This window comes from Cervus canadensis, chromosome 24 (genome assembly GCF_019320065.1).
Source record: "Cervus canadensis isolate Bull #8, Minnesota chromosome 24, ASM1932006v1, whole genome shotgun sequence".
NCBI lineage: Eukaryota > Metazoa > Chordata > Mammalia > Artiodactyla > Cervidae > Cervus > Cervus canadensis.
In genome coordinates this window covers 47,148,131-47,171,703 of record NC_057409.1, presented here as the reverse complement: position 1 = coordinate 47,171,703, position 23,573 = coordinate 47,148,131, and the positions used below count along the sequence as shown (strand labels likewise).

At 40.1% G+C, this 23,573-nt stretch overlaps 1 protein-coding gene and 1 pseudogene across 2 annotated transcripts in view; one reads left to right on the top strand and one right to left on the bottom strand.

The window, feature by feature from the left end:
* PLCL1 (phospholipase C like 1 (inactive)) overlaps positions 1-23,573 on the top strand; it is a 351,938-nt gene that overhangs the window by 314,734 nt on the left and 13,631 nt on the right. The window lies entirely within an intron of this gene.
* Positions 21,895-22,030, bottom strand: LOC122426914 (annotated as a pseudogene).

The window sequence follows — 23,573 nt, the reverse complement described above, 5'->3', positions numbered from 1 at the left end:
TTGAGACAGAGGAAGCTTAAGAGTCATGCCTCCCTCAGAAACTTTGCAGAAACCATACTCCATTCACATTTCTTCCTTCCTCCACAGCTTCAGTTCTGCCTTTCATATCCTCTTTCTTTTATCATTTAAGCTGTTAGATCAGAAATTCTGTAATATTTTTCCTTTGAATAACAAACCTGAGTTGATTGAGAAATGAGGTGAAGTCCCTATATGTAAATTCCTCAGGCTTCACTAAGAAGAAGGGAGCCTTCTGTGAGGCCAAATTGAGGAGCCTCTGAGTCATCGATCAGGAGAAGCAAGGTTCCAAGGGTTTAAGCAAAGTTTTAAATTCTGTTACGTTTAAGGAAAATACTTACAAAATACATACAAAATAACAAATTCTTGGGCTGTGAATTCCTGTCTGTGTTATCTTAGAATTATCTAAGAGTTTAACATATAGAAAGTTGGACTATGAGTCTAGAAATCTGTAACTAATTAATGTGGTTTAAAAATTATCTTCTCTGGGGCTAGATTTCCTCAAATAAAAATAAGATCAGACTTTTTGATAGCTGGAATCCTTACAGGTCTTTACATTTTTTGATTATATGTTAATTTCAATTTTTTTCTGTGACTTAACTACGTTATGTTACTTAAATACATAGATCCCTTTGTCACTAAACTTATCAATAGCGTATATCTCTCTGTTATGTCTTACTCCCCCTACCTTTTGTTTAAACCCATGACACTATAAACCCCAATTATGCTCAGGTTCTATCCTTACTTCCCACAGTCTCCCACTGTGATCCTTCCTACTGTTACTGAGCTCACCTTTGGCTGCTTGTTGCTCAGAAGCCAATAATTTGAGAGGCAAGTGTTAATGAAAAGGAAAGGTGCTTTAATCAGAAAAGCCAGCAATCTAGGGAGAAGGTGGGCTCCTGTCCTGAGACCAACTCCAAAGATTCCTCTAGGCCATGGCAGTTTTTAAAGGCAAAAATGGATGGGAGAAGAATCTCAGTGAATCATTGAAGCTGGAGGTTGGGTCATCATTCTCCATTGTGTGCAGACTGACTTCAAATGTTACCTTGGCTGAGTGATCTGCCTGCAGGATTGCTTAAGAGGACTACTAGCGGTGGAGAGCTAACCACTCTTTAACTACTTAATTCTTCATTCTTACTTCTTTTTATCTATGAAAAGGGTCAACAGTTTAGGCAGGGGATGGTGCGCATTCAGGAAAGCCTAAGTCAGGAGCTGGTTTCAATTGCTTAATGATTTCATTCCCGTAATTAGCTTCTGTTACAGTTAGAAGGGAACAGAAATGGGCAAACAGGAAGGGCCAAAAGAGCTGCTTTTAACTCCCCACCCTCAAACATCATTTCATTTCTGCGGGGTTGGGGTGAAGGTCCAGCTGTTGTAACTTCTTTGACATAGGATGATGTATTCTCTGAATGAAAGATGTCAACAGGGATTGAGCATCTCTTTGCTGACAGTTTTTTTGCCTGCTTACATATACAGGCAGAACAAGCTATGATTTTTTCGATGCCCACAAAGATACAGGTTATTATGAGCAATAATGTTAATTCTATTCTCTTGAGGCTAGTTCTTGGAACTGTGCTAGCCATAGATTCAGTATTGCTCAAGATGGAGCAGCTTATGTCATGCCCTCTGGTGGAAGTTACAATATCTACAAAACAGCTCAGGAATCTGCAGCAGACACCAAGTCCACGACTCTATTATCCTAATCACTAACTGCTCACACCTGCTATTCTGTGCCTCTGGGAGCCTGGGAGACTTCAGCTTTTCTACCACCAAGAGGCAGGGGACATGGTGGGGCTTTTGTACTTGGTGGTGGTGGGGAGCCTGCAGGGTTCTACTAGTTTCCACAATTGCTATTGTCTCCTTTCGTGACCACTTTTCCAAATAAGATGGTCTCTACTTACCATCTTGCTGGGAATTTTTTTTTCTGATTTTTTTTTTTATTGTGGTAAAATACATAAAACATAAAATTTGCCATCTTAACAATTTTAAGTTCATGGTACTAAATATATTCATAATGTTGTACAACCATCACCACCATCCATCTTCAGAACTTTCCTCATCTTATAAAGCTGAAACTCTGGACTCATTAAACTGTAACTCCCCATTCCCCCTTCCCCTATCCCCTGGAATCCACCATTCTACTGTCTGTCTGTATGATTTTTGACTATTTGAAGTATATAAGTTCAACAGTATAGTACTTGTCTTTTTGTGACTGTTTCATTTCACTTAGTGTAATGTCTTGAATGTTCATCCATGTTGTGATATATGTCAGAATTCCCTTCCTTTTTAAGGCTGAATAATATTCCTTTGTACATAAATACCATATTTTGCTTATCCATTCATCTGTTGACAAGCACTTGGACACTTCTACATTTTAGCTTTTGTAAGTAATGCTGCTATGAATGTGGGTGTACAAGTATCTCTTTGAGACCCTGATTGTGATACTTACAGATATATACCCAGAGGTGAAGTTGTTGGAACATGTGTTAATTCTATGCTGAATTTTTTTTGAGGAACCACCATACTATTTTTCACATCAGTGGTCCCATTTTATGTTCCTATGAACAGTGCACAAGAGTTCCAATTTCTCCACATTCTCACCAACAATTATTTTCTGTTTTTTTTATAGTGGCCACCCTAATGGGTATGAGGTGGTATCTCACTGTAGTTTAGATTTGCATTTCTCTCATGATTAGTGACGTTAAACATCTTTTCAAGTGCTTATTGGCCATTTGTATATCTTCTTTGGAGAAATGTCTATTCAACTTCTTTGCCCATTTTTGAATTGGGTTATTAGGGGTGTTTGGTTATTGAGTTTTATAAGTTCTCTATGTATTCTGGATATTAATCCTTTACCAGATATATGATTGGCAAACCTTTCATCCTGTTCTGTGGTTTGCCTTCTTACTCTGATGTTACTCTCTTGATGCACAAAGTTTAAAGTTCTCATGAAGCCTCATTTGCCTATTTTTTTCCTTTGTTGCCTGTGCCTTTAGTGTCTTGTCCAAGAAATCATCACTAAATCCAGTGTCATGAAGCTTTGCACTATGTTATCTTGTACGAATTTTATAGTTTTAAGTCTTAATTTAGATCTTTGGTCTATTTTGAGTCAGTTGTTATATATGTTATTAGGTAAGGATCCAACTTCATTCTTTTGCTTGTAGATATCCAGTTTTCTCAGCACCGTTTGTTGAAATGACTGTTCTTTCCCCATTGAATGGTCTAGGAACCCTTGTCAAAAATCATTTGGCCATATTTATATAGCAGTTTCGTTTCTGGGTTATCTATTTTATTAACATTCCATTCAGCTCTATGTATCTGAGTTTATGCCAGTATCACACTTTTTTGATTACTGTAGCTATGTAAGTTTTAAAATCATGAAGTATGCATCTTCCAGCTTTGTTCTTCTGTTTTCCAGATTGTTTTGGCTATTCAGGGTCTCTTGGGATTCCATGTGAATTTTAGGGTGGGTTTTTCTATTTCTGCAAAAATATCATGGGGATTTTGATAGTGTTTGCACTGGATATATAAATTGCTTTTGGTAATATTGACATCTTAAACAATATTGCCTTCCTGTTGTAAATTTTTGCAAACAGAGTGATCTTTCATTCTTTCTTTTGTTCTTCAAGGCCTCCCAGCAGTGAAATACTCAAAAAACTGTATAGAAGCTCTGATAATTAAATCAAGTTTATAATGCACAAAAGTTCTTCTACTCTAGAAATACAGGTTACAGTTCTGTTAAACTCTGTAGATTAAGTGCTCTATAGTAAAAAGAAAATTGTACAGAGTGGACCATCTAGTAGTCACTGCTTAAAGACATTCTCATCTGTTCACCTACCTAGCCAGTTATCTACTAAAAGACTTACCTGCCAACCTAAAGAATTTCCTATATTGTTAGGTTAAGTGTGTCTAATCGCTAGTGGACAGAATGTTGTCTATTGACCTAGTATATAGCTTCTCTGGGTTACACTTACTTTAAAATGTATTTTCATTCTTTGACCTATTAAATGTTTTAGAAATAATATTTGAATTTTGGTGAGCAATTATGGTACTTGTCATGCCGGAAATGTCTGGTAACTGAAACTGGGAAAAGCAAAACAGTGATGATACCAAAATTGAGGATGTGATCCGAGTGGCAGCCGGTTTAGTCTTGCTCAATCCAGCAAGCCTAGGCTCACCTGTAATATCAGCCAGCTGCCGTACATTGCACGTCATTTATCACCAGGAAGAGGTGGCAGGCGAGAGAGAATGAATGGATAAGAATTAGGAAAACAGCTCTGATCTCGTGTGTCAGTACCATTCATTATCTTTACACACAAAAGAAAGTATTATTAGGCCTTATGAAGTAAAAAGGATATGTTTAGAAGGCATAGCATCCATTCCAGGGTTTTATAAGCTGTTTGATGTATTTATACTCAGACTAGGTGTTTGCAAGGGTACTCTTAAACATACTTTTAGAACATTGTTATTGGTTTGACTTAGTACAGAATAAACATCGCTCCATCTCAAGAAGTTGATTTAACTTATTTGCACTTTAACATTTATAAATTAGAAGGTGCACAACATAATAGAGGTCTCTAAACCACAAATTAGCAAATAATAATTTATTTTTTTTTGCAAAACCACATTCATCCATTCAGTAAATACTTATAAGCCCCTGTTGCGTTCTAGGTTCCATGCCTAAGAATGTACTGGTGAATAAAAACATGGTCTCATGGGGCTGACAGTCTGGTGGGAGAGGTAGTTACTAACAATCACACACTGTATTAAATTTGTCTCTGTGATGAGTGCTGTGAAAGAGAAGTATGAGAATGTGCAGTGGGATTTGATCTAATGGGAGGTCAGGGAAGTCTTCCTTGAGGAGGTACCAGTTGAGCAGAGAGCAAATATTTTAGCCTTTTATTGATTTCAAAACCTTGCCTTGTATCTTGATACTTGAGTATGGTTGCCAAAACAATCTGAAAATAATGGTGAAGAGAAAACAAATCAAAATAAAGATGTGCTAGACATCCTCAACTTGGTCTGGGGAGTTCTAAAGTGTCTGCCTTGCTCATTTAATTACCACCATTAGCATTATAGATAACTTGTCATTATATTGGATCCAGTCATGAGTCATATTGTTAATTACATGTGAATTTAATAATCTGGCTTCTAAAAAATAATCTGTAGCAACGTTCTCTGTCCATGTGCATCCATAACATTCATTTGATAGCTTGGAGTTGTAGAGAAGGATGCTAAAAGTTTTGCTTTGGAGAGATTTCTGTGATTTAAAGCTGAAAAAATGCAGAGACTGAATTATAGGATATACAATATGAACTGTATTAGTGTTAGAAAAAGTAAATTCTTTTCTAAAAGAGTATAATTAATGCATGTATAAAAATAAAAATGTCACAAATCTAAAGTGTTATTCCAAACAGCCCTTGTCCAACAACATAGGATGGTTCAGATGGAACGTTAACGCTTCTTAGCAATAAGCAGGCTGGTTACGTGGTATCCAGGTTTCTGCCTAGGGTGGCTGCATCCCAGCTGTGCTGCCCAGGGGTTTAGAAGAGGTAAAAGCCAGGCTGTTGACATGATGATGGGAGCATAGACCACTTTACTTTATCTTCAGTAGAACTAGGTGCATTTGCTTTTTCAGATGAAAACTGCATTTTATAATGGTCTTGAATAATTCAAAAGGGACAGAGTCTAAATGAATAGACGCATCACTAGAAGACTTGGCTATAACTTGTGAGGTTATGGAAGGTCTTGCTTTTCATACAAGAAAAGTTTCTTTAGAGAAAATATGTTTCTTACACACAGAGTCTTAGTCTAAGGTAAGTTTAATGAGCTTACTCTGTTAACTATTTTCTTCAATGATATGTGGAAACAAAACACTGATAGCAAAAGTATTTTGTTCTAATTTCTTATAGCTGTTTTAGGTTTCTCAGACACAGGCTCCTCTTCTTTCCTTGTTCTTTAAGGAGAAGATGGGATATATCTATCTAACTTCCTTATTCTTAACCCAAATCAGAGCAACATGAGCTCACTGCTCTGAATGTGTATGTAAGTGTGGTGTATACACTGTCACATGAAAGCAAACGCATATTTCGGTAAAAAAAGATTTTATTCAGAAGAGTTATTGCATTGTGGGGAAGGGGACCATTGCAATAAGTAAGGAGAATGAATGATCCTTTCGTAAAGTCTGTTACCTTCTTAAAGGTCAAGTAGAAACAGTTTTTCTTTTACTAGAAGGATCTTTTACTACAAGGCTAGAAGAGCCAGGTATGGGGAGTGGGTGGCTGGGTGCTGTGATGCTGAGAGGCCATTAAGGCTGGCTCAGGGTGGGGAGTGCTCAGAGTTCAGGTCTTGAAGGGAGAAGAGACGCTTAAGTCTGGCTGATTCAACAGTTCAGCTAGTCATTTCTGAAAGGGAACTTGGAGTGTCTCTGTCCAGAATCAGTTAATAAGGAGGGCACCTGTGAGTCTTATCTAGGCCACATGGTGAAGGGTGGCTCTTGACTGTGAGCTATTTCCTGGAATGCAAAAAGTTGGGGTTTCCTAAACATCCCTGTCTTCCAGGAGCACAGGGCTCAGGTAAAGTTTAAATTTGTCAACATACACACATACATACATAAATATGAATGCAAGCAATGTTATATATGTGTGTACATATATGTGTGTGTGTATACATGTGTGTATATGTATACATGTATGTATACATATGTAAATATACATGTTTAAAGAACCTTTTAAGTTAATAATAAAATTAGATGTTACTCTTTTAAAACCATATTGAAAAGATCATAATTTTCCTCAATCCGAAAGTGGTTATCTTCCAATTTAGTTAGACTTCTCTTGTTTTAAGTTAATCCATTGTGCTCAAATATACAGTGTGTATGAGATTACATACTCATGGTAACAGACCAGGGTTGGAGGTGGGGGGATTTTTTTCTCCCTATTTCCTGCTTCTTGTAGGATGTTTTGGTTTTGTTAATCACTCCCCATATATCAGTAATACTTCAAGCATCTGTAATAAGAGAAAGTACCTATTCATTAACACAGAATAAGTAGGAACTGAATTTCCCATTTTAGGAAAAATCTATGGCTTTATGAGAAGATTAATTATAGATATTTTGAAAAAGAAATTTCTTTGGATTTTTAAAAGTAAGTTTCGTTTATTTAGGTTCATAAAAAATTTACATACAACTATTCAGAAAAGTATTGGAATAAGAAAGAAACATCATCATTATTATCATTATGACCATCATATTAATTTTTTGAAAGAAGGTAATTTCAGAAGGGAAAAGACTCCCTGTCACAGAACTATGGCTTAGAATTGAGTCTTAAACTTTTGAATTATCATATGATTTAATGGAAAGGTTATTAAATTATTAGGTAGAAGTCATTTGCTTTCAGAGACAAAGAAAAATCTAGGTTTCTTTTCAGCTAAAGAGAATCATTCAGTCTGCTACAAAATAGACTAACCCCTTCTGATTTGGTTTGTAAATCTGCCAGAAGGAAGTTATGTGTTCTAAAAATAGCCAAACTCTTTGAGTGTTTATTTAAAAGATAGTATTCTCAATGGAGTTTTGAGTCAATGGATTCAGAGATGGACAGTTCTTAAATTACTTCACATGTATTCCAGGATAAAAAGATGGTTCTTTACACTTAAAAATATTAAAGGTGACAGGCTCGTTTGTTTATTGTGGATTTGATATCAACTGAGAAACCAATATCCAAGGGTGCTAGTATATGAAGCTGGCATGTAAATGCTTATGTATGAAAGGTGTGTTTTAATAGTAGCTACACCTTAATATTAAATCTGAATAAATGAGACTAATGATTCTTAACAATGTATACTGTGTATCCTCTGAGTCAGCTCATAAAGTCTTTTCATGTAATCTGAAACCAGAGACGGAAAAAAACCCAGCAACTTCCTTCCTCTTCTATCTGTAATGCATTTTTGTCTGGGAGAGGAAGAATAGCATGGGAAGAAACAATTATGTGTATATATATAGTGTGTGCTTCTTATGTGTGTGTGTTATCTATGGCCCTCTGAGTATTCTCTTAGCTACTAACTTACAGTTACATCACCCAGGTTGAATCATTTCTGTCACCCTTCACTTCACAACGACTGCCTTAGGGATTACTGAGTTGTCTCAGAAGCAGCTTGTTCTGGAACTTCCTCTCTGGTCAGAGGGAAAGGGAGCAAATAGTAAAGTGGTTACCCCTGTTTTTACTCCTTAAATAACTGCTCCTGGGAAGGTCATTTCCTTTAGCTCCTTTGTCAAGGATACCCAGGAAGACTTTTTATAGAGACCCTGAACTATAGCTGGCCTTGATAATTACTCACATGAGACTTTATGAATTACATTGAAGTTAAATATCAGTGCAACCAAAATTAGCTTCCTGGTGCTCTTGATTAGACATTTCTACACCAGTGTAATTTCCTTTTTGCAACCTGAAGTTTAAAAATATGATCCTCGAGTGGGTCAGAGATGCTATGCAGTAATATTACCCTGTAAATTGTGTACTACACAGATCTAGGGGACGCCATTCCCTCTGAGTCTATGTGAATGGTGCCCTCTGGATCTGTCATAGAGCTACCTTGAAATGGTAAATCTAATCATTTTTCTGTTTTCCATAAAGTTTTCCTTCATTGAAAACATAAAGCAAAGCCTTCTGTTTTCCATAAAGTTTTGGGGGAGTGTTTTTTATTACTTATATTAATTTTAATTATTGCCTACCACAGTGATTTTTCCTACTAAGATTTACATTTAGGGGAAGTAATTTCAAAGTATCCATGTGCAATATGTGTCTTTTTGTGAACCCGCCACTTCTTATCTGTCTTTTGAAGTGTATTAGAGAAGCTCAGTAATCCAGAGTATTGTATACATCTGATGAGGAAATTTCATTTGTAGCTTAGCTAGATCTTAGCTTTAATTGGTTTTGACAGTCAAACGTGGCTGGTTCCATTTGTAACTCCAGATGACAGAAACAAGAGGCAATGGAAAAATAATATCCGATTCTCTTTTCAAGTCTAATATGAGCTTGTGAGAGAACATTTAATTAATATTTTTTAATCTTCAGGGAAAAAAAGGCTATAAATTCATTTAAGAGGATTGAAAAACAACTTTTTTTTTTTGACAGCCCAATTAAACTTGAGTAGGAGGAATGTGTTCTGATGTTTGTCTGTCAGCCATAGGAAAGAATTCCAAGCTCTTGGCCTGGGAGAAGGCGCCGTGTGATGGGGCCGCTGCGTCGCTCTGCACCTGCACTTCATGCTTCAGCTTTCCCACAGTTTTGTGGTTCCCGGGCCTCCCGGGCGGTGTCAGGACGCTGTGGCTTCCCACTTGCTGTTCCAGCCCCTTGTAGCGTTGATTCTGTCCTCAGCCACCTGGCCGGCTCCTCCTCATCACTCGGCCCAGCTCAGGGTCAACTCTTACTTTTCTAGGGAGGCTTTCCCTGCGCTTCGCTCCCCATGCCCCCTGTCTTTGGTTTCCATCAAAGCCACGTAATCTTCCCGTCAGCGCTGTGTCTGTAGCTTGTATGTGGTGTCGCTCCTGTATTGTGAGGATTTGTCCCCACGTCTTCTCTCGCACAAGGTTGCGCTCCCTCAGGGCTGGGGCTGTGCCTCACCACGGCGCTGAGTTTAAGCTGGGAACACAGAGGGTTCCAGAAGCTAAGCAGCTTGTTCCAGAGAACATAACTGACTTGGAAGCAGCAGAGCTCGACACGGGCCCCTATCTGTATGACTCCAAAGCTTGTTCTTCACTTCCGCAGTCCTGGTGTCCACGGTGACCACTCAATGCCTGGGTGCCCGTTGGGGAGACAGGTGTTTCTGCAGCTCTTGGCAGCTCCATGTCCTCGTGGGGCTGGCATTTTGTTCTCTTCCTTCCCCCTCCTACCACTGGGAGGTGTCATTTTCCCTGGCCTATTCCTCCCCAGGCTCATCTTGTCTAACCGGGGCGTTCTGTCTTCAGAGAACGCAGGCACACAACAATGGGCATTAGATTGATAATCTGGCTTTAGCTTTTCCTTTCTGGAAGCTCACGGTCCACTTTTATTTTTCTCATCCTCCAGATACTTGTCTTCTGTCTGTTCGGCAACTAGTGGCTATTCTCAGGTTGTTTGTAGAGTTGCACAGTTTGCACAGTTTTCCTTTCAGCCGTTTTCCTCAGTTCATGCCCTGTAAATGCAGTGTGCACACACATACAAAATAGTCTAAGTATACAATATAGACACTTGTTGGTGGCCGTGTTCTACATTTTACAACTAGTTCCTGCATTCAATTTTTTGTTATAGCAATAGAAGCAGCAGATGGTATGTGCTCAAGATATGTTTGTTGAACGGAATTATTTGAATATAAACCCCAAATGATATTAAAAATTGCCCTAGTGCAATAAGACTTTAGTCACTATTGCCTGTATTTGCTCATAAGAGGATTAAAAAAGATACTTTAATTATCTTTGAATTTTTTTTTTTTTGTCTTTTTCCAGCATGGTTCAGATATCATTAACAATCCAAGTGACTGAACTTTAGAATTTTTTATATGATCTTCTTTAAAGTCTGGGTAACTTATCTTTTGAGCTCCTTCTTCCCTTTGTGAATCATCACCATCTTCATCACTGTCACTCTTTAAATATTTATCAAGAGCTCATCATATACCTAGTGCTATAAATATATGATAATGCTTTGAAAGTTTGCTCTCCTTCCTGGATTTACTTATACCTCAAATAGGCAGACCTTCACACACTGGTCTTCGTTATGCTTGTGGAAAAGTCCTCTAATCTTTAGATCATCATTATTTTTATTCAATAACTTAGAGGTTTATTGGAAAACAGTCCTTGTGTACACCAGAAAGAAATGGGACATTTTCAGGAATACTCACTCTAAAACTGGAATCAAGCATATGACTGGTTGAAATTGATAAATTTGATTCTCTTAGAAATATTTTTTAATACAGAATGCACTTTAGCAGCAACAATGAATAATAATAATGGCTAATGGTTATAAAATGATTATTCTCTGCTAGAGAGTGTTCCAAGTATTTCATATTTATTAAACCATTCAATTCCAAAACAACCAGATGATGTAGGTACTACTAATATTTATGACTTACACATGAGGAAACTAAGAGAGAAGTTAGGTTGTGGCTGACCTTTAACAAGGTCAACTAGCTATCGAGTGGCAGAGCCAGAATTGAAATCCAGGCTGTCTGGACCCAGAATTCTTGTCTGTCTACGACAAGACTGTCCCAGTGGTTACTTGTCTATTTCACAAATAACACATGAAAAAAAATATCGACAATAGTAAAGCTAAACTTTATAATAATAATTAAACCCTAAATTAACAAATCTATAATTGCAGAGGGAGTCTTCAGATGGGCAGAGAAAGGCTCTTTGTTCATAGTACAATAGGCAAACTATCTCCAATTTTTTTCAACATGGGTTTCCAGTGTGATTGGATGTATATAAGAAGTCAGCTTGAGTCACAGAGTGCATATGTTGAAGTCTTAATGCCCGTTACCTCAGAATGTGACCTTATTTGGAGATAGTGCCTCTAAAGAGGTAGCTAAGTTAAAATGAAAAGTCACTGGGGAGGGGTGTCCCTAATCCCATATGATTGGCGTCCTTATAGAAAGTGAGATTAAATGTAGACACTCAGAAGAAAGACCAGGTAGGGACCCAGGGAGAGGTGCCATCAGTAAGCCAAGGAGAGAGGCCCCAGAAGAAACCAGCCCTGCTCACACAATGGTGTCAGACTTCCAGCCTCCAGAACTGTGAGGAAATAAATTTCTGTTGTTTAATCCAGCCTCCCAGTCTGTGTTTCTTTTTTTTTTTAATTTTTAAAATATTTTATTTTATTTATTTATTTGGCTGCACTGGGCATTAGTTGCGGCATGTGAACTCCTAACTGCAACATGTGGAATCTGCTTCTCCCACCAGGGACTGAACCTGGGCCTCCTGTGCTGGGAGTGTGGAGTTTAGCCACTGGACCATTAGGGAAGTCGCTGATCTGTGTTTCTTTGTTCTGGTAGGCCTAGGAAACTAATCAGAGAAGGCAATGGCACCCCACTCCAGTACTCTTGCCTGGAAAATCCCATGGACGGAGGAGCCTGGTAGGCTGCAGTCCAAGGGGTCGCAAAGAGTCGGACATGACTGAGCGACTTCACTTTCACTTTTCACTCTTTTGCATTGGAGAAGGAAATGGCAACCCACTCCAGTGTTCTTGCCTGGAGAATCCCAGGGATGGGGTCCCATGGAGTCGGACGTGACTGAAGTGACTTAGCAGGAAACTAATACAGTAGTTGTCTTTACCATTCTGGGCTGCTATTACAAGAATACTATAGACTGGCTGGCTTAAACAGCAGACGTTTATTTCTCATGGTTCTGGAGGCTGGGAAGTCTGAGATGAGTGTCAGCAGATCTATTTCTGGTGAGAAGCCTCTTTCTGGTTTCCTCACATGGTGGAGAGAGAGAGAGTTTAAATTTTTTATTCAGTTGCTAAGTTGTGTCTGACTCTTCATCCATTTATAAGGGCACCAGTCCCATCATGGGGACTAATTATTTCATCCAAACCTATTTACCTTCCCAAAGTTTCACCTCCAGATACCATCATGTTGGGGATTAAGGCTTCAACAGATGAAAGTCCATAGCAGTAACCCAGGAAGAAAAAGATTGTACAATTTAAGGGGTTTTCTAATATAAAACCCAGTAGGAAAAAAACATGTCACAATTTTCTGTTGATCATTGGCCCAAACTATAATTTACTTAGAATGTATTTTACTGTGATGTGGGGTGTGTGTAGTCACATGACTTGTTCTGGATGTGGGTAGATAGGACAGTCTTCTTGGTGATTAGAAGAATTCTACTGGCTCATGTTTCCCACCAAATATATAAATATATCCATTATTATTCCATTAGCTCCTGCCTCCCTGGAGAGGTGGAGTGATAATAGGTATATACAGGGCTTCCGTGGTGGCTCAGATGGTAAAGAATTTCCCTGCAATGTGGGAGACCTGGGTTTGATACCTGGGTTGGAAAGATCCCCTGGAGGAGAGCATGGCAACCCATTCCAGTATTCTTGCCTAGAGAATCCCCATGGGCAGAGGAGCCTGGTGAGCTACAGTCCATGGTGTTGCAAAGAGTTGGACACAACTCAGTGACTAAGCACAGCACAGGTATTAACATATCACTGATATATCTGTTACTGCCAGCAAAGTTCTGTCTAGTCAAGCTGTGGTTTTTCCATTGGTCATGTATGGATGTGAAAGTTCGACCATAAAGAAAGCTGAGGGCTTTTGAACTGTGGTGTTGGAGAAGACTCTTGAGAGTCCCTTGGATTGCAAGGAGATCAAACCAGTTAATCCTAAAGGAAATCAGTCCTGATTTATTGGAAGGACTGATGCTGAAGCTGAAGCTCCAATACTTTGGCCACCTGATGTGAAGAACTGACTCACTGGAAAAGACCCTGATGCTGGGAAAGATTGAAGGCAGGAGGAGAAGGGGACGACAGAGGATGAGATGGTTGGATGGCATCACCTACTCAGTGGACATGAGTTTGACCAAGTTCCAGAAGTTGGTGATGGACAAGGAAGCCTGGCGTGCTGCATGCTGCAGTCCGTGGGATTGCAAAGAGTTGGACATGACTGAGCACCTGAACCGAACTGATTACCTGTTATCACTCCACCTGAGCTTGAAATTGCTATTGGTATCATGGTCATCCTCTAGAAAATTCTTGTTAAAAAGGGCCTGAGTAAAAGGTAGGGGGCAATATATTTGTTATGAAAGGGTGGGCTAGTTTTTGGGTGAACTGACCATTCCTTGCTAGAATTAAAAAATTGGGAAATGAGATTTTGTGGGAGGTGGATGTCAACAGTCCTGGGAAATACTAGGTTGAGATGAATGTGTAGGCAATGGCTCCCAATCTATTCTTTCATTTGACAAATACTTTGGAGCTTTGCTTTGAGCAAGGCTTTGTGCTGCCTGCTGAGGATACAGCTGCGCCCATGACAGAGGCAGCCACTGCATTCAAAAAGTGTGCGTTCTCATCGTTGTTGAAAATGTTGAAAAGTGCAGGCCGTGAAAGTGAAAGTTGCTCAGTTGTGTCCATGGGATTCTCCAGGCCAGAATACTGGAGTGGGTAGCCTTTCCCTTCTCCAGGGGTTCTTCCAAACCCAGATCTCCTGCATTGCTGGTGGATTCTTTACCAGCTGAACCACAAGGGAAGCCTGTGCAAGCCATAGTTGGTTACTTAATTCTAACTGTCGCCAGTCCTATGTCAGGAAAGAGGCTGGAGAGAGTGAAAAATAATCTTTCTTAATTCATTGTATTGCTGAAGGTTGGCGTCATCTTTTAGTCCATGTTGTCCAGTGTGAAAAACACTAGCCACAGGTATCTACTGAAGTGAAAATAAATAAAATTAAAGAGAATTGTGTATTCCATCTTCATGGCACTAGTCACATTTCAGTTGCTCAGTAGCCACATATGCTTTGTAACTGTTATATTGGACAGTAGAGATATAGAATATTTCCATCATTGCAGAAAGGTTCTTTAGCAAACATTGTCTGGGCTACAGAGTTATACCAGAATTACAAAGTAAAGTAAGAGAGTCCTTCACTGTTAATTCCTTAGAGAATAGAAGATATCTGTATCTATTTCTTTACATATATATAGACAAAAGATATCTATCTGGAACAAAATAGCCCACTTTTGGCTGCAGGGCAAGGTACGAATCTCATGTTAGTCTGGTCTTCAAAATGAGGAATGGGGCTTGGTTTTAAACTAGAGATAGATTTCCTTTTCCTTTAGTATTATGAATGTTGAGGTTTAGCATTCTTAGGGTTTTCATTTTTATATTTATGAGCAATTTGTCTGTAGTAACTACAGTCTTTGATATTTTTTCCTTTTTATTTAAAAAAACCTGACTATATAATATAAACCTTCTGTGGTTTATAGAGATTAGAAATGTTGGAAACTATTCCTTTAAAATAATCTAGCAGCGCTTGGACCCTCCACAGCTGGGAGAACTAATGTCAACTTTACCACAGCCAAGCTCCCCTTTTCCAAGTACAAGGGAAAAAAGAAGAGGCTGAAATGTGGGTAGAGAAGAAGGAAATCCGCTGTGATGGTTCAGTGCCCTTGAAGTTGACATTAGGGGAAGACTTTATTAAAAACTATGCAACCTGAAACTGAGGATTAAAAAAAATAATATGTCGTGGTGGGGGATATGCTTCTGTTGCCGCTCCTAAAGGTCACCCTTTAAAGGGAGCTGAGACGGCTGCCAGGATCCATTGATTTCTCTCAGTGCTGAAACATCGTCTGGCAGGTGTCAGCCTGGCTGCTCCAACACATAAATATGGAAAGTTAAAGGACAAGGAAGAATGGCTCAGGGGATAGCGCTAGGAGATGGCTAGAATGTGTTGGTGTTTGTTCTGAATAGATATGACGTACATTTTTACATAAGCAGCACAATGAACATGCCTCTATGAAATAAACAGATACTTTCCTTAGAGGAATGCAGCTTCTGAAGTCTCCAGGGTAACCAAGGTTTAAAGCCCTGTCTAGGTATATGCAGTTCCTTTAGTTTGTCTCTGATGAGGTTGTTTTGCCTTGTTAAGTAGGTCATTTTCCTTAATGACCATAACGCTGCTTTTATTTTTCTTGTACTCATCTTCACTTTCCCCTGCACTCCAACTGTGAACAGCCCTCTGCAGTTCTCCAAATATCCTCTGGCTGTTCCTGCCTGCTGAGGGTGATTTTACTCAGAGGCTAACCTTTATGATTTTTTTCAAGTTTCTCAGAAAACGAGGAAAGAGGGGTAAAGAAGGGATGTTGTCCCCAGGGACAGTCATGGGGATTTTCCAAGGCGCCATGTGGAGGGAGCCATTCCTATCTTGGTGCTTTTCTCATTTCCATTTGGGTTCCAAATCTGAGGTGCTAACATTCATGCTGCACTATTAACAAATTAAAAATGATAGAACTGTTTCCTAAAAAGATAGGCAACTGAGGAAAACTGGTTTTAGCTGGCATGGTGTGTGTGTGTGTGTGTGCGCACGCGCACGCATGTGTGTGAGTGTGTGTGTGTGTGGCGGTCTGTTCTTAACCCCTTTGTACACTGGTGGTTGTAAAACTAACCCTTGCCCTCCCCTCTCCCATGCTATTTCTGGTGTTGGTGGTGCTTCAGGCACAGTAGGATGGGAGAAGGGTAAAGAGAAACGTCCATGGGGTTGTTGTTCCGTCACTAAGTCTTGTCCGGCTCTGTGTGACCCCATGGACTGCAGTACGCCAGGCTTCTCTGTCCTTCACTGTCTCCTGGAGTTTGCTCAGACTCATGTCCATAGAGTCAGTGATGCCATCCAACCATCTCATCCTCTGTCGTCCCCTTTTCCTCCTGCCCTCAATCTTTCCCAGCATCAGAGTCTTTTCCAACGAGTCACCTCTTCGCATCAGGTGGCCAAACTATTGGAGCTTCAGCATCAGTCCTTCCATTGAATATTCTGGGTTGATTTCCTTTAGGATTGGCTGGTTTGATTTCCTTCAACCCACATCATAAATGTATAATGATAATATGTCCTGAATGCTAAATCATGCTAATAACCCCTTTCAAGTAGAGGAAAAATCTTTATGTCTTAGAGCCATAAACAAATTATTTAAACTTGAGAGCTTTATATCATATTAGGTTAAGTTATGCATGTTAAAATTCTCCAAACAGCAAGTATAAAGTAACTGCCTTATACGTGAAAGAGACATTGCTATTTTAACCTACTTATGTGAAACAAATTTATTGAACCTTTTACAATTAGTTTTTTCTCCTTTCACCAAATTGAGAAAGCAGATAGCTTTCTTTTTTTTTTTTTTTTTTTTTGCTTTGAAGAGCCATGACTGGTTTAAGATTTTGCTGGGAAAGGTATTTTCCATCTAAAATGCTTACATATACTGGTTGGTGACACATGGATTTTTAATTTATGACATTGTAAGTTCTCAGAATTTATTTGAGATCACTCTTACATACTTAGAATGATTGAGGTCCAAATCTACATGGAAGCAGAGGAATAAACAAAATGGTGTTAGAAGGCTGTTTCTAACCATTGGAACAGACTTTGTGGACAGACAGAAGCTTCCTACCTAAGCCCCAAACAAGGGAGCCATCTGGTGGACAATATGAGAACACTTCATTTTTCAGGAGTAGTCGAACACATAGGCCATATGCAATCCCTGCTTTTTAAGTTTTTAGGTACATTTATTGAGATAGTGAAATTAGTATGCTTTACAAGTTTAATTGCCGAGCAACTTTCTCACTTCGTACAAATAACAGGCTCTGAAATAAGGACAAGGAACATTAGGATACTGTGAAAATCAAATGAGAACAACAATCAATCCAAGAAGTAGAGGCCTTTAGTTATTCCACTTCATGTTTTGTCTTTGTTCTCGCACAGTTCGTTGTTCAGTTTGACTGTGTTTATGCATAAGAAATGGCTTTTATACATACTTTCAGCTCCCCTCCGGCTACTTGACTTCCTATCTCTCTCTTGGCATACACTGCCAAGCTTCTTAATGAGGTTGTTTGTACTTGTTGTATCCACTTCCTTGCCTCCCACGCACCCTTAGTCACCTTTAATCTGTCTTCTCCCCCTGACACTCCATTCAACTGTTCTCACCAGAGCCACCAGTCACCTTCTTGCCAGGAGATCTCTTGGCTGTGTGTCAGCTTCTATCTCCCTTCACTACTTGGGAACATTCTCAGGGCTGATCACTCCCTCTTTCTCGCATCACTGCTTCCCTTGATTTAGGGGATATCCTCTGGACATTCCTGGCCTTCCTCTTACATCTCTGGCTTTTCATCTCAGGAATTTTTGCAGGTTACCTTTCCTCTACTCTTCTGTTAAATTCTGGTGTTTCTTAGGGTTCTAGGCTAGGCTCTCTTACTCCATCCTCTCTTTCTGGGTCATACTGTCCATGCAAATGGTTTCTATTGCCCCCTCTATGCTATTGAATCCAACGTGCATGTCTCTTCCTACCCTTAGATGACTGCCACTCCCCACCCATCCCTCCCAACTACCTATCAGGTATTGCATTCTGGAGGTCTCTCAGCCATGGAGAGGGCAGCTCAAATTGTGCTCATCTCCACCCACATCTCCTGCCTGCCCTTCACGACACCTCTGCTATTCCTGCTTGAATGAGTGAATGACAACTCTCAGCAAGCCAAATAAAAGTCCTGCGGTAATCCTTGATCTTTTCCGCAAACCTCCACTTCTAAGCAGTTACCAAGCGTCACTGGTCAACCTCCTAAATATCTCCCTAAGAGGTCTCCCTTCCCATAGCTATTGCCTTAGTCATTTATCACTCTGGTTAGTGAAGAACCTTTCCTTCTGCATCTACCCTTGCCCCACTCCAGAACACACCACCTGGGAGGCCTTTCTAAAGGCCTGGTCATGGCCATTCTGCCTTCTTAAAGCTCCACCATGGTTTTCCATGGCTCCTCCTGTAAATGCCTTACCTTCCCCGTGGAGCTCTCTGTGGCCGCCTCCTCTCCAGCTCCGCCTCTCATCACCTTCCTCTTCTGAGCGCTACCCCAGCCACACTGACCTTTCCCCTTGGAGGAACCAGTTGCACTGTCCTGCCGAGCAGTTATAAGGCCTGCCCTCTGCTGTATTAGTGCCCCTGGGACCTTTGCTCACACCCTTGCATCGGGCACTTCACCTGCACCCCAGTTGTGAGCTCAGGTGCCAAGTCTTCAGGAGACCTTTTCTGATGCGGCGACTTCAGCCCCGCGCCCCCACTGCCATCAGGGTTAGGATCTTTGTCACGCGTTTTCCCCAGTCCTCTGTTCTTTCCCTAACAGAGCACTTTTATTGCTTCCTTATTTCTTGCCCACTGGACAGTCTCTCTTATTTAAAATAAGTGAAATTAGTATGCTTTACATGTTTAATTGCCGAGCAACTTTCTCACTTCGTACAAATAACAGGCTCTGAAATAAGGACAAGGAACATTAGGATACTATGAAAATCAAATGATTTTCATAGTAATGAATTTTAACACAGCGCTTTTGAATCAAGCCCTAATTAGTAAATGATAGACCCTGGGTATATAAGGTGAACTCAGAGACCATCTCATCCCATTCAGTGTTTAATAGAGGAGGAACTGGCCCCTCACAGGAGTGAATGATGTTCCCAAGGTCACCCCGCTGATTCAGGATGTGCTGGTGTCTTTGCTCTGCACTCATCAGCTATAAGCCCTGTCCTTTCTTTTTGACTGATTCTGGTTTTCGCTACGAGAAGCTTAAGAAAGCCTTAGCTGGGGCAGAAGTGTGCTTTTAACTTTGTTTCAGTAGTTTTTTTTTTTGGCTTGAGTTACAGGGAACCAGGGACTCATTCAGGCTTTTTTTGGGTGAGACTGTGACAGTGTGGGCAACTCATCTCCTGGGAAGAAGGGGAGCCACAGAATGGGCAGCCTCACCGAACCAAGGCTAGAAGATCATGACAATGCGAGCAGGCTTTAGGGCATTGTGTTATCTTTTCCTCTCTTAGGAACAAGAATTTAGGAATTTTCACTCTAGTGCTGTGGCCTTAGGTTCAGCTCTCTCCTCTCTTTCTTTCCTCTCTTTGCTAGCACCTCTTTTTGTGAGCAACTAACCAAGGCTCACAAAAGTCATACCTTTGACTGTACAACAAACATCCGTATAGTCAAAGTTATGGATTTTCCAGTAGTTATGTATGGACGTGAGAGTTGGACCATAAAGAAGGCTGAGTGTCAAAGAATTGATGCTTTTGAACTGTGGTGTTGGAGAAGACTCTTGAAAGTTCCTTGGACTGCAAGGAGATCCAACCAGTCAATCCTAAAGGAAATCTGTGCAGAATATTCATTGGAAGGACTGATGCTGAAGTTGAATCTCCAGTACTTTGGTCATCTGATATAAAAAGCTGACTCATTGGAAAAGACCCTGATGCTGGGAAAGACTGAAGGCAGGAAGGGAAGGGGAAGACAGAGGACGAGATGGTAGGATGACATCACCAACTCGATGGACATGAGTTTGAGCAAGCTCTGGGTTGATGGTGAAGGATAACGAGGCCTGGTGTGCTGCAGTCCTTGGGGTCGCAAAGAGATAGACGTGACTCAGTGAATGAACAACAACAACAGCTGAGGCTTTTCCAGTTTTCCAGGCCCAATTTCTGAGCGACTTCATCTAGTTGGTTTGACTAATTATTGTCAGTGCTGCCTGGGGTCAGGCCAGTTCATCAGTCACTGGTCCCCTGTTGATGGGCCACTCTTGGCCCAGTGTGATGCTTGGTTTAACCAGTCGTGGCTGGGAGATGGGCTTTTTCTTCCCCAATCTTTTTCTAACTTTATTTTTAATTGAAGGATAATTACAATATTGTGTTGGTTTCTGTCATACATCAACATGGATCAGTCATAGGTATACTTATGTCTCCTCCCTCTTAAGCCTCCCTTCCACCTCCCACCCTATCACACCCCTTAGGTTGTCACAGAGCCCCAGTTTGAGTTACCTGAATTATACATCAAATTGCCACTGGTTATCTATTTTACATATGTTAGTGTATATGTTTCCATGCTACTCTTGGGAGATGGGCTTTAAAGCACAGAGCAAAGCCATCCCGCTCAAGGTCAGCCTGGCACTGTTTTTTTGGAAGGAGTCTGTGGTCTTGGACAAGGTCATGCAAGGCTTGTCAAGTGGAGTTCTGGATCCTTAATTTGGGGATAATTTAAAGCTCCTCTAAAAATGTGGAAGGATTTTTTGGTTTGTATAGCTAAGGCCTAAAAATATACCAGCTACTGAAATATTGAAATTGAAGTTTCTGATAGTTTGATTTTTCAGAGTCATCTATTCTGGGAAGAAATCTGAGGCTTGCTTAGGAAGAGCAGCATGACATTCATAAAACTGAATGGGCTTAGTGAGTGTACAGTGAACTTTTCCAGGCGTCTGTATTTATAAAGTTGATTTAAAAATAAGAATATAAGAGTGATGGTGTTTGACATTCAGAAGAAATGTTTTGACAAGTGTATGTGATGATTTAGTGGTGCGTATTCTGGGGAGTGGACAGGGGTGAGGCTGTGGAGATAAATGTGTGTCTTTAAGGAGGTGGTACTTCTTGCTGAGATCTTGCCTGTGAAGTTTCCCCAGGCACTCTCCTGTCACTCAGGCTTCTGCTCTAACTCACATAGCTGGATCATTATTTTCAAAGGTGCTAGGAATGTGAAACTTGAGTGGATTCGGGATTTTATAAAACATCTGTAAAGTATGTTTTGGTACATTTGAGCAAATTTAAATGCACCGATTTCAGATTAAATGACTGAATGAATGCCAACTTTGTTGGGGACTATGATAGCATTGTGGTTACATAGAATCCTTATTTTCATGATATGCCTTCTGAGGTATACAGGATGAAGTATACACAGACAGATGGATAGCAATAGATAAGTTGATTACACCAACATGACATAATGTGGACAACTGGGAAATTTAGATGCTATTATTTTAACTTTCAAGTAACATGATTTTTGAAATAAACATAAAAAAGCATGAAGAAAATGTGCTGCTAATAGTTTGGTATTGTGGATGGCTTGAGTTTGAGATCTGAAACTTGAGAAAGTCTCAAGCGAGCGCAGGTCTTGACATTTTCTCGGAGTAACAGTAATCTGGTCTTTAACCAAACGTGCTACTGGATTTGGGCCGCCAACAGTGAATACCTCATTAATGACTAAATCTCTAAACAGTCACTGTGGAGGGAGCTGAGTTGGCTGCAGCTCGATTTAACTGTTAATAAAAAGTAGCCCAATTCATTTAATAAAGAAATGTGTGGGGCGTACAAGGTGGTCGACGTTTGCCAGTGTCTTGCTGACAGCTCTTTGGCCACTGTAACCAACACTGTACCTAGGAGGCATGCCCATGTCAGTGGGAACCCATAGAACCACTGGATAGGCGGGTTCGGCACACGCCGTGATGCACCCCAAAAGGGGACAGTTAACGCCTTTGTTCTACACTTGATCTTAGCCAAAAGGCCGAGAAGCGATAGTTAAAGCCTTTGTAAAAGCATTATGGTTTAACAGAGAATAAAGAATAAGTGTCCCTGGTAGAGGGCAGGTCTAGACCAGATGTAGTGCGTCTGGCATTGGGCTGCAGGGGATGCGGTTCACACAGACAGCAGCGTGAAAGGTGCTCCTGGCGTGGTGCAGCGCGGGGCCAGACGTCACAGGGAGCCGCGCGGGCACCGAACGTCTCAGCGCTGTGACCGCTGAGCAGGTGAGACCATTTTGTGATCTGATGTTCACTCTTTTGTTAATGTATCTATACTCTTATCCTGGCATTTTTGGAGATTTATTTTTTGGGTGAATCAAAAAGCCAATACTTTCAGCAATGCTATCAATAACTTCTTAAACTGAAACCTTACCAAGCGAACTCCAGAATGAATTTTTAAAAATATCCTTCTGATATTAGCAACTACCTCTCTAGGCTCTGTCTGTTCTGAGGTTTGAGGCATCCTACATCTTTCAGGCCATTGTAGATAATCTTTTTAAAATGAAAATTGCATGAATTGGCCAAACAGGGGTTTTTTTTTTTTTTTTTTTTCATTTATTTTTATTAGTTGGAGGCTAATTACTTTACAATATTGTAGTGGGTTTTGTCATACATTGACATGAATCAGCCATGGAAAAACAGAGGTTTTTATATTAGAGAAGCTCGCACTGTGTTTGGCTTGTAGCACTCAAGAGAGTCATTCATTATACAAGGAATGTTAATTTGAGATATTATGATATATTTTTTGTGATGATGGCCATCTGTTACTAAAGTTTCATTTAAAGTACAATTAATAGCCGTTGTCACCTTTCTAAAGTTGATGTTACTCTCTTGTCCTTCTAACTCAGCTGTTGACAAAAGGCAGATGATCACGATGCTGGGAAGCAAAGAGCAGGCAAATCAACAGGCAGTGGCTTCTTGTTGTTTTATTGAATGGTTCTTTGTCAAAATGCCTGCAAGAGAATTCTCAGGATATCAGTATCACCGCACAAACATAAAGTCATAAAGCTTTCTGCACTGGAATCATATTTTTAAAGTTTAGCTCGGGGTTTTCTATTATTCAGCTCACTGGTATTGAAGCAATTTTGTTGACATTTTCTATAAGTGGATTAGGCTCAGAGTCATTTGCCCAAAGCAGACAGATGGCTTCTTAAACAGAGTACCCTTGCAGAAATCTATCTTCTGGTATCTTCAGAAATATAACAGGTCTGTCACAAAAGATAATGTTTGTCATTAATTTTTTTTTTTGGTGACAGATGATTTCAGTTCATTTTAAATTTCTCATCTGGCTTAAATGAAACAGCTGTTTTTTTATTTCAGTAGTGAGCAGTGCTTCCACGTTTTATACTGAACAATGTTGTAACTGCTAAATTACAAAAAATAAACTTTCGGGGGTGGGGGGGAGGATAGGGTCTGGGATTCTCCAAGGTAAGTTCCCACATGAATGCAATTGTTACTCTTTTTATTTTAAACATTATGAGATTTTTCATGGGGCTAATGGGCGATCAATCCTGAATTTTATTCTCAATAATGGTTTAT